This window comes from Xiphophorus couchianus, chromosome 19 (genome assembly GCF_001444195.1).
Source record: "Xiphophorus couchianus chromosome 19, X_couchianus-1.0, whole genome shotgun sequence".
Lineage (NCBI taxonomy): Eukaryota > Metazoa > Chordata > Actinopteri > Cyprinodontiformes > Poeciliidae > Xiphophorus > Xiphophorus couchianus.
The window spans coordinates 17,694,957-17,707,849 of record NC_040246.1 but is presented as its reverse complement, the minus strand read 5'-3'; positions in this window follow the sequence as shown (position 1 = coordinate 17,707,849).

Genomic DNA, 12,893 nt, shown 5'->3' with positions numbered 1-12,893 from the left:
TTGGACTAAACAAGAATCAAGCTAGATGTTCATTTAAATATCATAGCAAAGAAATTGTTCCAATAATTTATGCAGCAAGTTATAGCTCTAAATACTGAAAGTTATTGCTCCAGTATCTAGTCAAATGTTGTAATTTTCTTATTAAAAAGACACTGCTGGTTGAATTGGTCACCTTCACAAGTCGTACTTAATATTGAATGAAGTCTTGGGAATTTCTTCTACCTTTATATCTCAAAGTTTTTACCGACTTTGAAGAAACTTGTTTCGTTCAACTTTGCTCCAAACAGTCCTGGACTATGCTTTTGTTCATCCATTTTATAGACGAATCTATGTGCTGATAGAAAATACACGGGGTTTTCCACAGTGACTGGTTGTGGGTTTGGACTCTTGGGTCTATTGTTTCTTTAGGAAACACTTCTTCCTTGTTTGCTTGTGGGAGATGCAGCAGTACTGAACGACAAGAAGCAATTTGGATGAAAATGCAGCTCAGCTCTTACATTATCTTGTATGTTGTTCTTATATTCCCATAGGATACCAGTATGTGGAACAAGCCTTGTGCCTTGTTGTGATTAGGTGGAAGAGAAAGTAATACTCTATGTGAGAAGAGGTCAGATGGAGGAAGAAAGTCAGAGGTGAAAATAACAGAAAGGTGCTTCCCATCAAAGGCCTGGCTGCAGCAGAGAGATGCAGCTGTTTGTCTCATCATAAATACTGAATATCTTATGAAGTTGGCAACATAATCTAAAGATGTCTGTTTCCAAAAGTTTTGAATGTTTTAACAAAAAGTTTGCGATTTCCTTTTTGAAATCTTTGTTTTTGCATTTTTTAGACTTTTAAGTTGAAAAGGCTGAACTGTTCATCACTCTTTAAAATATGTTTTCACCTGCTCATTTTATTCATAACTTCGATCCAATAATGTGCATCCCTTGAATAGGTTCAAGTAAAAGTCACGGTTTGTATTTAAACAGGCAGTTTTCAAAGGTGGCATAAAATTTGCAAATGTTTGTACAGGAAGAAGTTACCCAAGTCTATAGAGACATCCTCCTCCTGCTGTTTGATGCACATTTAACTCTGAAAATCATTATATACAAACACCTTTCTGCTAAATTTAATTAATTAGTTAATTAATTAATTTAGCATGTACTTGATATAAAAATATTTATTGGTAAATTGTAATTTGTTTCGATCAAGTTAGAGTCTGATCTTTGACTACGCCATTTCAACACCTTGATTCTTTTTGTTTCAACTATTCTATTATAGATTTGCTGCAGGATTTCAGATTATTTTCCTGTTTCAGATGTCCAACAGATGTCCTCCCATTCATAAATTGGTGTACTGAAATCATGGTAGACTTGATCACTGCAAGGTAAAAGTTCAAATGATGAGTCCTCCTGCACCATGCTTAATAGTTGATATGAGGCATTATGTTTATGTTTTTTCTCCAGACTAGATCCTAAGATTATGACCAAACATCTCAACTTTTGTCTCGTGTGTCCAGAGGACAATGCTTCAGATGTTATGTGGTTTATCCATATGCATCTTAAACTAAGTGGTGCTGCCACTGAGGCCCGAAGAGGAGACAAAGCTCTTTGTCATTTTTTGTCATTTCTCAGAGCATTGCCAGTCTGACCTTGGGGTATATTTTCTACAGTATTTTTCCCCTCAAAGCTTGTCAGCTTTCTTTTTGTTTTCCAGTTGTGAAGAATTTTTCTCATACATTACAGGATGACCGAGTTCAAATATTTTGGAATTAACATTATAAAACATCCCAATATTGATGAGCAGCAACAGTCAATACTCATCCTACACACATTTGCTTTTCCCTCTCCAATCCTACAAATACAGCAGGGTTAGATTTAGGTTTTCATTCAGTTTCTATATTTGACTTCATTGTTGAAGAAAACATGGAACTATGGTGATTTTGTACAGTTATATGGAAAAAAATTTAGCACCAGTTAAATACCACATTTGTTTCACTGAATCTTAATATTTAAACACTACAATAGAACAAGAATATACATTTTTCTTTTTTTCATATTTCTTTTACCAGTGATTGTATTTTTTCCCCTTTGGAACATTAATATTGTACCTGCTCACTCTGCTTGTTGCCCACCACATTCTAAGTTTTTTATGATCTTTTGATGCTCAGACTGAATTTTAAAAATCACCTTTTTCTTCAGCTTGCATTAATAGTCTAACTTTTCCAGCACCACTAATGTGAAGTACATTACTTTCAAATGACTCAGGGGGGTTGTGCTATGTTTGAGCCAGAGTATCAAAGTTTAAAATTATACATTCCTGGTTGTATTAATCCCTTAAGCCCTCGGCTGTTTTTTAAACTTTCACCTGGAAAAACATCATCAGATTCGGTCTGTAACAGCTCCAGAACTTCTGGGGCAAAATGAACAACCTCAGGCTGAAATGATAGGAGACACTCCTGATACACAACAGGAACAAACCTGTTTCTGAAGGCAAAAACTGCAGTCTATTTTTATTGTTGTTGGTGTCTTAAAAATCAGAACTGAGCAGCATCTGCATGGATTTATGTATTTAGAGGACAGATTTTGAAACAGACTGCAGGAAGTTTGCTTTTGGTTGGGCCATTATTTGCACATAAAAAGCAGCATTTATGTACTTGTGATCAGTAAAAGCTGCTTTGACGATGAGCTCATTATAGAATAGGTGATAAGAAAGGAACAACATGAAAGTAACATTTGAAAAATCTGCTGCAGCACCACATTAATGTTCTCTTCTTTTATCTGCTGAAATGCTGCAGATGTTAGCCTGTTCAGGTAATCCTGTGTGTTTGAACATCCTCCTTGTTTCAATTTAAGGTTTGATTAGGAGTCAGAACATGCTATTAAGTCTTTTTACTGCCTGTTTCTGGCAGAAGATGACCACAGAATATTAAATGGGAGCAATAAAGAACAACCGAGGCAGCTCTCGCAGAATACTCGCACACTCAGGACCTACAAGATGAATTGAACAAATAAGAATCCACAGAAATACAGTCCCACAGATGCAGAGTGTAGAATATCAGGATATTGGCTGCTCTCTGCTCAGATTTATGAAGGCCAATTGAATGATCCTGAGTAGCGAGAGAGTGTACTTTGGCAGGGCTCAGCTGCAGCCTCCTGGCCAACACACACTTCCACATATTAACCGGAAAAGTCAGTGGAAGGCCTCCTAAGCAAATACAGAATGAAAACAATATCCATTAAAGCAGTGGATGGTTCAGCCTAAGTCAGAGCAGCTCTGAAAGTAGCACTGAGTGATGAGCTGTCATCACTCAAACACACGATTCCTTTAGTTGACCAAATCTGCTCTACTATGCAGGAAGCATGTTTCGGATCATCTCTTGGATCTCCTATAAATTGGAGCTTTGAACAGAAGTATGGTTTTTATTATCTCCAATAGGCCTGATGTACTGACTAAAACTGAGAACCTTGAGAAGAAGAGTACCTCTGTCTGAAAACCCTGTAGGTTTTCATCCTTGAGGCTACCAGGACTTTAAAACACAGTACAAGGGTCCACTGTACCCTTGTATAGTAAACCATGAATAGTGGCTTACTATTCACGGATTCTCCTATTTGTGGATTATTTCCAAAGATGTTTTCGTACAGCATATCTAAAATATTCTAAAGCAAAAATTAAGCTAGGACAGCTAAAATACCTTGATACCTGACATAGTTTTGGCTGGCGTTTGCAAATCCTCCAATAAAGGAGCACCATTTATTTTCCTTGGCACTGATTGGCTGTACCAGAGTAGTTGTCCTAGAATCTCCTTTTGTATGTTTTAAACTCTAATTTCTGAAGAGCACTTCACTTAATTTTTGATATAAAATTTCTAATCAGAGCAAGAGAGTTGTTGGTATTATATAAGATCTTTAGGAGTATTGTGTCCAAATAGTTTCATGTAGGAAACCCATCAGTTCCAGTTTGGAAAGAAAAGCTGAAATATTTTCAGTGAGTGTTTCCACTCTCTTATGTGGGACGATTTTATGGAAAACTGCGGTTCCTTTACCAAAGGAACACATTGGGTGAAAATAGAAAAAAATTAATTTTGATGTAAAAACTACACAAGTGGATATACATTCACATTTATTCACAAAACACATTTAATTTAACAATTTGTTTGACCAGTGCTGTACATCATGGAAAAAAATGAAAACATTAATAATACAACATAACAAAAACACAATAAAATGAATAATCATTTCCAAGAAATGGAAGTGAATGGTTCAAACTATGTGAAAAGCCACTGAAGACAGATGGCAAGAGAAGGATGTCTAGTATTTAATGGAAACCTGTCCCATAATGTTGGAGTTAGACTGAAAGTTAAGATAAAATGGAAGTCTGATAATGACACTAATTTCAATCCAAACTTTTATGTATTTTTCACTGGGTAAAAATCTACAGTGTTTGGCATCATGTGTCTCTAAGTCAAACATTCTGTGGTAAAATCAAAGAAAATTAACAACAGAAAAAACTTGAAGTATGACAATTTAAAACATATCAGAATACATATTCAGATGTAGTTAAAATCTATCTGTGACCTGTTTAAATGGTGAATAATGTTTCCGCTGTAAAATATTGCTAAGCTATGTGGGTAAAACCAGGATGTTTGTGTTTTTTTTCATCACTCCCTGTCTCCACATTCTTGTTCCAGTCAATGGAGATTTTCTGTGTGGATTTTACAAACACTATTCATACAAACCTTATGGCAAACTATAACTGTTTTTATATATTTCTTTTTCTTTGTGCTCAAGCATAAGTAACTGCAATTTATGATTGCTACTTGTCTAGCTGGAATATCCTGAAATTGTCTCCCATGAGGCTTACAAGGAGGAAACTGTCCCTGCAATCATCTCTGAGCATCTTCCTCATGTCAGACATACAGAAAGAATAGATAATTGCAGTTTTCTTGCAGCAAGAAACACAAAGATCCTGCATGAAATGTAATGGACCTGGAGCTGCTGTTGCTGCTGTTGCTGTTCTGTGATATCTTCTCAGAATTTATGCAAGTGTTTACGAGACATTGCATCATTTTGTTCATTTCACACATGAGCAGTAAAAGAGCATTTTTTGGCACCTCTGCCAGAGACAGACCCAAGTTTGGGTGTCCTAATAAAGGAAGAATTATTTAGCTGGCACTGGCTGTGCTGATTGAGACTTGAGCTTTAATTAAAGATTTCATGCATCCCAGTTTCTGGCAGACGTTGCCGCTTCCTCTGTTTCTGCTTCAGTTCCTGCCAACGTCTTTTCAAACGCAAACCTCCAGTCGTCTGTTGAACTCATCCGGGGACATGCAGGAGAAATGAGTTCAGTCACACAACTTCATGTGTTCCTTAGCCAGTCGGTGATGCCAGGGTTCCAACCTACAGTCACTGGAAAGAGTCAGTGAAAGGCCACAGTGTTGCTGACAGCTACAGCGGCTCTCAAAAGTCCACAGTACAGGTGTCTCAGCCTGTTTTGTGCAACTAAGCACTTTATAGAGCTCTATAGAGCAAAGGGAAAAGTGAAATAAATTGAAATATGAGAAGCTTAGAAAGCAAAAAAGTACAAAAAAGAAAGATAGTGTGCACATAAAATGCTTTCCGGTTATAATTTTAACTGAAGATCTTGATGTTGATACCCAACTGAAACACACTCTAAAAGACTCTAAAATATTTGAGTCTCTAATAAGAAACATGTTGAACAGAACAGTAATAAATAGATAAATACATAAACAGTGCAGTTTGGTTAAACCACCAGAATCATTTCCCCATAGAAACCATGGACTCACTTGTTCATGAACTCTGCATGTTTTGCAGCCTGTCCTTTCATTTCTGTCCTACATAGTTGTAATTGCAGCATGCATCAGTCAGAAACAATTTGCTCTGAACAACTCAGTGACTCAGTGATGTGGAAGTGCATGTGCTGAGCAGCGGTAGAAATTAACTGAATAGTACAGTTTGTTCTTAGTGCAGAACAAACAATTTTTGTTCTGAACTTAGCTTCCTCCAGCCTGAAGAGAAGCTGAAGTGCATCACACAGCTGCGTGGTGCACAGCTACGGGACATCTGGTCCAGTTATGTCCTTTCCTAGTTCCTCCCTTTTGCTCCAGGTGACTTTTAATCAGTTACTTTTTCTTTCAGTAATGTCTAATTGTTTTTTAGTTTAAGTGTTCAATTATTTTGGCTGCCCTCAGCAGAAGAAGCCTCTGTAATCCAATGAGGCGCTGAGCAAACTTCTGAAGTCAGTCTGAAACTTGCCTGCAGTGACAGATGTATTAGTGGAATGACTCAGTATGTGGGAAACCTGGGTTACTGTTACCAAATCCGGTTTTACATCATTCTTTTTTCAGTAACTCATGTTGATGCAAAATAAGTCGAATAAGTCTCTCTAATCAAGTTAATGATGTAATAATTAACCATTATCAATTAACTGTTAAATTTTGTAATTGTTTTCCCAGTTTAGTCACAAACTGCATTAAGACTGTAAATTTTATGCCATTATTTAAAATTTTGATGTGAGTGGCACATGTGTGGATGGATTTTAAGATGGATGTAGAGTGGGTGTGTTTAATTTCTTCATTCTAATCAGTGAATCTTGTATATTTTTTCCACCTAAAAATGTTTAAACAAGCCTGATGTTTTTCATATCATATTCTATGCTGCTCAAGTTGCCTATGGGCTTCAAAGACAGTAAAAACCTTTTAACAAACCATAAGATCTGCCTGCAACAAAAACCCTAAGCCACTAAAGCCATAAACTTGGAGACAAAAACCAGGTCAGAGATGTAGAAAACGAATCCCTGCTGCTCTGTTCGTCTCAGATTTTAACCTGAAAGGACGAAGTACTCCTTCAGCCAGAATACATCTCACATTATTTATATAAGGGAAGAAAAATACAGAAACCATTTTGAGCTTGGTTTTCCAGTGGTGTGCTCCCCTCGCATTTTTGAGTGCTGCCTTGGGGGCAGAACTCTCTTTAGAGCCTCTCCACATTCAGGACAAGTAACTGGCCCAAAGGATCAGAGGAGAGACCGTGCACACAGAGTAGGTGGCGGTAGTGGGTTTGTTTAGGAGCTATCGGAGTAGCTGCACATTACATAATTTCAACATGGATGTACCCTGGTTGTTTTATGGTAAATCAAGAAAAGGAGTTCCTAACTTAGATTCAAACATCTACACCGAGCAACAGGGAAGTTCATATTTAGATTTCTGCAGGATAATTTGTTTTGGAGAACAGAAACAAAACATTAAATTTGTGATGAAGATAATAATTGCGATAATAAAATAATTAAAAATGTCCAAAATGTCTGCTCTGATCTTGGACTTGATAAAACACAATGGACCAGCAGCAGATGACACAACTCATAAACTCTTTACTGACTGGAAGTTTCACCCTGAAACAGGACCATCTTGTATTCTGTCCCTCTCCACTTTTTTCCCAGACACTAAGACAAAATAAAATGCAAATGTATGTTTTTCTTTACTTTCATCTGAGAAGAGGACTTTGGGTAATTGAACAACAGTCAAGTCTGTGTTCTCTTTTGCTCAGGTAAGATGTTACTGATGCTGTCTTTGATTCTGGAGTAGCTTGGCACAATAAATGTAAGAGTGTGGTGGTTCAATCAGAAATCACTCCGCTCATAGTCAACTCCTGAATTTTTACTAAACTCTTAAAGGGGTTTTGCTTTGTTTTCTGCTCAAGGTTCTGAATATCCCTGTTGGTCATGCATCTCTTTCTGCCACACTTCTTCCTTCCACTCAGCTTTCTATTAATGCCCTGAAATACAGCACTCTCCTTGCAGCCTGAATATTTCTGCAGTGTTCTTTGAGATACGTTGTGTTTTGGTTATTTAGTCAAACATCTTTTTCTGCGTGACTGCTCTGATGTGTTCAACAGCTCCATGGATTTGTATTCAGATCAGCCGAAAGCCGGAGCTTTCATCGTGCAGAGGATAATTTCACTTGTACATCATGTTATTTCCAGCTCCTGTCCAATTTATCATGAGCATCCAACACTATAACCTTATATAAGATGGGGAAAAAAATGAAAACCATCAGTTTTCCCTTTAAAGTTTCCACGATAGGTGGCTGTTGTTTTTAGCCAGACTTGGAAAACTGTGGATTTACAGAGGAGTAGAATAATAAAGATGTCCCATCTGTGTGCTGTTAAAGTGCGGTGAGATCATTCTAGCCCTGAGGTGGGGTTCTGAGTCTGTTATTTCACTGAAGGAGGTGTTCATTTCACAGGACATCCAAAAATAAATCATTCGCCTTTCTGAGCAGCTCTGCAGCTCAGACACCTCGGCTCAAAGTGTTTGACTGAAGCTGTGTGGAGCTGCTGGAGATTTTCCTCAGCAAGTCCTTGGAATTCTTTTTGCTGTTCCATTAATAATCCAGCACAGCCAGAGGGGCTGGGCGCACATGCTCTGGTCAAGGACAGGAAAACTACTGCTGAAGGTGTTCTTAAATATTTTAATGTTGGGCAGGATGGGGGGAAAATAATAAGATTGCAGCTTAATGCTCCGGTTTGTGATGCTCAGCTTCTGCCTGTGAAAGAGGAAGCTGAGGGAACTTCAGAAGTTCATCCACAGATGCTCAGTCACAGGAATAGGGAATTTAAAGTAACGCTGATCACAACTGATGGCAGAACTACATTGTTTAATAGTCAATTTTTTTGTTTTTGCCAAGTTTTTTGGCACAAAATGAAGTTTTCAGGAAGTTGCACAAACCCCATCTGATATAATCTTCATGGCCACAGCTTTGAATGCATTTTCTGTTTGATTCAGCTGGACAATAAATAATTGAGGCATTTCCTTCAATCTAAACGAAGACTCAATGATGGAATCTCTGACTTAATTCCAGCGTGGCCGATTCCCATGAAGAGCAAGACAAGGGTTGAACTGAGACTGAGAAAAGGGCAAAATTCTTTCTGCTAGATGAGTTGATGGAGTTTCCAGGGAATCTGGGGTTGGTAGATAGTGGTTTGTGTTTATGGTTCCACTCTCTTTTCTTCCAGAGGGTGATGAGACGGATGATGCAGCGTTGGAGGATGGACAGGTAGGTGAACTTGGTGATGGGATGTGGAAGAGTCCAGACAGCAAGGATCAAAGGGACAGCCAGAGGAGTGGGATGAGATTGACGGAGGAAATGTTTTGATAAGTTCACCAGAAAACTTTGAGGACAAAGGGGCAGAGGGAATGGATCCAGCAGAAATTCAAGAATCGGAAAGGTTTCTTCAGAAGGAGGACAACGAAAGGTAAACATCTTCTGAAGCTTCCTTACACAGCAATCTGATAGCTCCAATGTCCAAATGTTTTTATTCAACTGCAAAGTTCGCTTCTTAAAACATAAAAAGTAGTGGTGTGTTGTATTTTCCTTGTCACCATACATTAAGACCAGAACCTCTTATTTCTATTATATTTTTGTTGGCATGTTTACAGCCGATACTGCGCAGTGGTGCAGGTGGTAGCACTGTTGCCTTGCAGGAAGAAGGTTCTAGGTTCGATTCCCGGTCCAGGGTCTTTCTGCATGGAGTTTCATGTTCTCCCTGTGCATGCATGGGTTCTCTCTGGGCACTCCGGCTTCCTCCCACAGACCTAAAACATGACTGTTAGGTAAATTAGTCTCTCTAAATTTTCCCTAGGTGTGAGTGTGCATGGTTGTTTGTCCTGTCTGTCTCTGTGTTGCCCTGCGACAGACTGGTGACCTGTTCGAGGTGAACCCTGCCACCAGCACCCCTCCTAACTCCTCTAGGGATAAAGGTGTTAGAAAATGGATGGGTGGATGTTTACAGTCTCTTGGGTTTTGAAAATTTAAAAATCTTGTTTTGTGAACCAGGGATAAGAATGTAGGAGCAGGGGAACAACTGTTTGGTGTATACATTTAATCCAATTGCAGTTAAATATAATTTCCTATTAGTTCAAATTGTAAGCACGAATCAAAAAATTCGCATACAGACATTTTTACAATTTTTTAAACCTGTTAATGAAAACAGATTCAGCCAGAATAGAGGTTGGAAGTATCAAGATTTGTAAATCAAGTAGAAATTCATCTATTTTTCTAAGTTTCTGTCACAGCTTTAAGTCTTCAGTGTTAAATGAGGCAGATTCCCACTGATTGCTGATCAGCTCTAATCACTGACTAATCACAGCATATTTAGCACAAACAGCTCATAGGTTTTAGAAACATCCAGCCTTCCACTGAACGTCTCTTTGTGAATGTTGTTTAAGTCTGCAGCAAGACAGAAGGTCTGCCTCTACAGGTAGTGTAATCAGGATAAAATTCATGTAATCAGAGGGAATATGTTTGCACCGAGCTTCAAACAGTGACTGATGGATATCACTGAGACCAAAGCTCCTCAGTTAAGAAGCCAGCAGGGTTCAGTTTCCTAAGGCCAAATTAGCATTTAAATGAACTTTGAACAAAGAGTCTGCTGGCGTGAATGAATGGATCCGAACCTGCACAGGGGCTCACCTGGCAACTCGACCCATTCATCTTCTCGGCCTCCATCAGGGGGTGGGGATGACATCGAATGGTGGTGACATGTTGGACAGGTGGATGTGTGTGTCCAGCCCAACTCACTGGTTCAAAAAGAGTTGGTTTGGCAACTACAGGACCAGACCTAACAGTCCAATCGCTCTGGAGGGACAGTTCAGATTGTTTATTCAATGACCGTGAGGATAGGATTCACTTCCCAGCTTCTGCTTTCATCCATAAATAAAACTTAATTTAGCACTCTGTGGTCTGTAAACACACCCTACATCCAGGCATGTAATCTTACTTGGCACAAACACACGTCTGTACCCCTGGGAGTCGGTGGAAGTCCCATGGCTACATATTTCACAGAACTCTGAGGAAAATTTACAATAAAATCTCCTTCTTTTAGACAAATAATTTCTTTTCTCTTCCCTGGTGAACCTGTAAAAGAAGATAAGCGGAAAAGCCACACTTGTTAAAGAAGAATGTTTAGCTCCAGTTTCGGATTACTCCCACAATCCAGGAGAATATTTTTGCTCCATATTGACTCCAGTCTTTAGCCATAATGTATGCAGTAAATAAATAATCATCCAGGTTGGTGGCTGCTGCTGACTTCCTACTGATGGGGAAATATCAGCGTGAAGTCAGAAGAAAAATAACATAAGTCTGTTTCTTTTGGTGTGTGTCTGCCCTGCGTGGTGTAAACAGACACCAAAACATTATATGTTTGACTCTTCTGATGATTTAACTGTATGAGCTAAACTTCAGCTTTTTTTTAAAGTTAAAACACAGTTAGTGCAGCTCCAAGGGCCTTTATGAGCACCTATAACTTTTAAATGATCATTGCTGTTGTTTAGTTGAGCAACTTGAATCGAGAGCAAATAAAAATAAGATTTAATTTGGCTTCAAAGAGTGCTAGGACAAACGCTAAGACATTTCCTCTGGCAGAAAGGGTCAGTGTCTAGTTTTTTTTTAAATCTCATCCAGATCTTGGCTTAAGGAGAAGAGGAGGGGAAATTAAATTTGGACTGTTGAGATTTTTTTTAACCATCATGCAACAGTACATGACTATGTATTCTGATTTAAGTACACATCCTTGAGGCCTCCCACAGGTCAACAAAATTTGCACTTATGTAATTTTAAATGATGATGAATGGTAAATGCTATTATAATTATTTATTATCATGACCTCAAATTTAATTTGGACGCTAATTTTACACAGATCTACATAATTGTGTGACTCTGGAGCGGAAACTCTCATGCGTGTCTTCATATCCTGAACTGATTACTGTAGCTGCACCTTGTTTAGCTTGCACAGAAAGAAGATTATATTATGTAAAAATTAAAATTAAATGGAAACCTATAGCCACACATTATTCCAACTCTAAATTCAGTTGAATTTATTTTTAACACAGCCCTTCAGCACTTTAGAGAAAAACAAGTCGAATTCATATCCACTTTCACAAAATGCCCAAATTATTCAGATGCATTCCATTCTGGTTACATGCCAGTTCTATCAAAATGATAATGAAATGTAGTCAAATTTAGGTGCTTCGCCCTAAGCTGTGTATTCAAGCTGATCGTGATTCTCAGCGTATACGTCTTGTGCCAAACAAACCTACTTTCAAGTCAAATAAAACTCTCTAATTGCTGCTTTTCTCTGTTTGGGTCTCTCCAGATTAAAATGTAAGATATCTAAGGAAGTTAAGCATGTTGCAAAAGTAAAAAGGAACCTTCCTATCAACGGAAAGAAACCTCTAGAAGAATCTGGCTCAGTATTCATCCGGCTTCATGCTCCAGGCTGAACAACTTTATACCCAATAAATAAAAATAAATAAAAGTTAGTCAAATGCATTCCTATCTGAAATGCAGCTGAATGTCAAAGCAATACTGACATGCAGTTTAAATAAAATGTATTATGTGAACAGATAACTCAGCAGAGAATCAGGCAGATGGAAATAAACATAGCGAGCAAATATGACATGCTTTGCTAATTCACACAAGTTACGATGAACTAAGATGTAACAATAAAAAAAGTTTGTCTCGTGGAAAACGATTAATAACTACGAACTAGTTATTGTTGGGATAGTTTAATTTCTTTCTCATCTGATAAACTACTAAAAAAGTTATTTGCTTAAGACAGAATTTGACCATGAAATTATCCCTGAAGCATAAAATACTTGCTAAAAGTTTCACCTACTTCTAGCTAAACTACTGAGTTAAACTACAAACTTGGATAACTGAAATTCAGTGAAGCAAAGAGTCAAAAACCTGCAATGCTTCAGGGGGCCATCCTGTTTTCATAAACTCATACAGATCTTCCAGGACTAATTAATTAGAGTCATATTTCACACTGAAACACACACAAAAAAAACATGTAGCAAGAAGGGAGGCAAAAATAAAAACACTGAGAGCCTGAAGG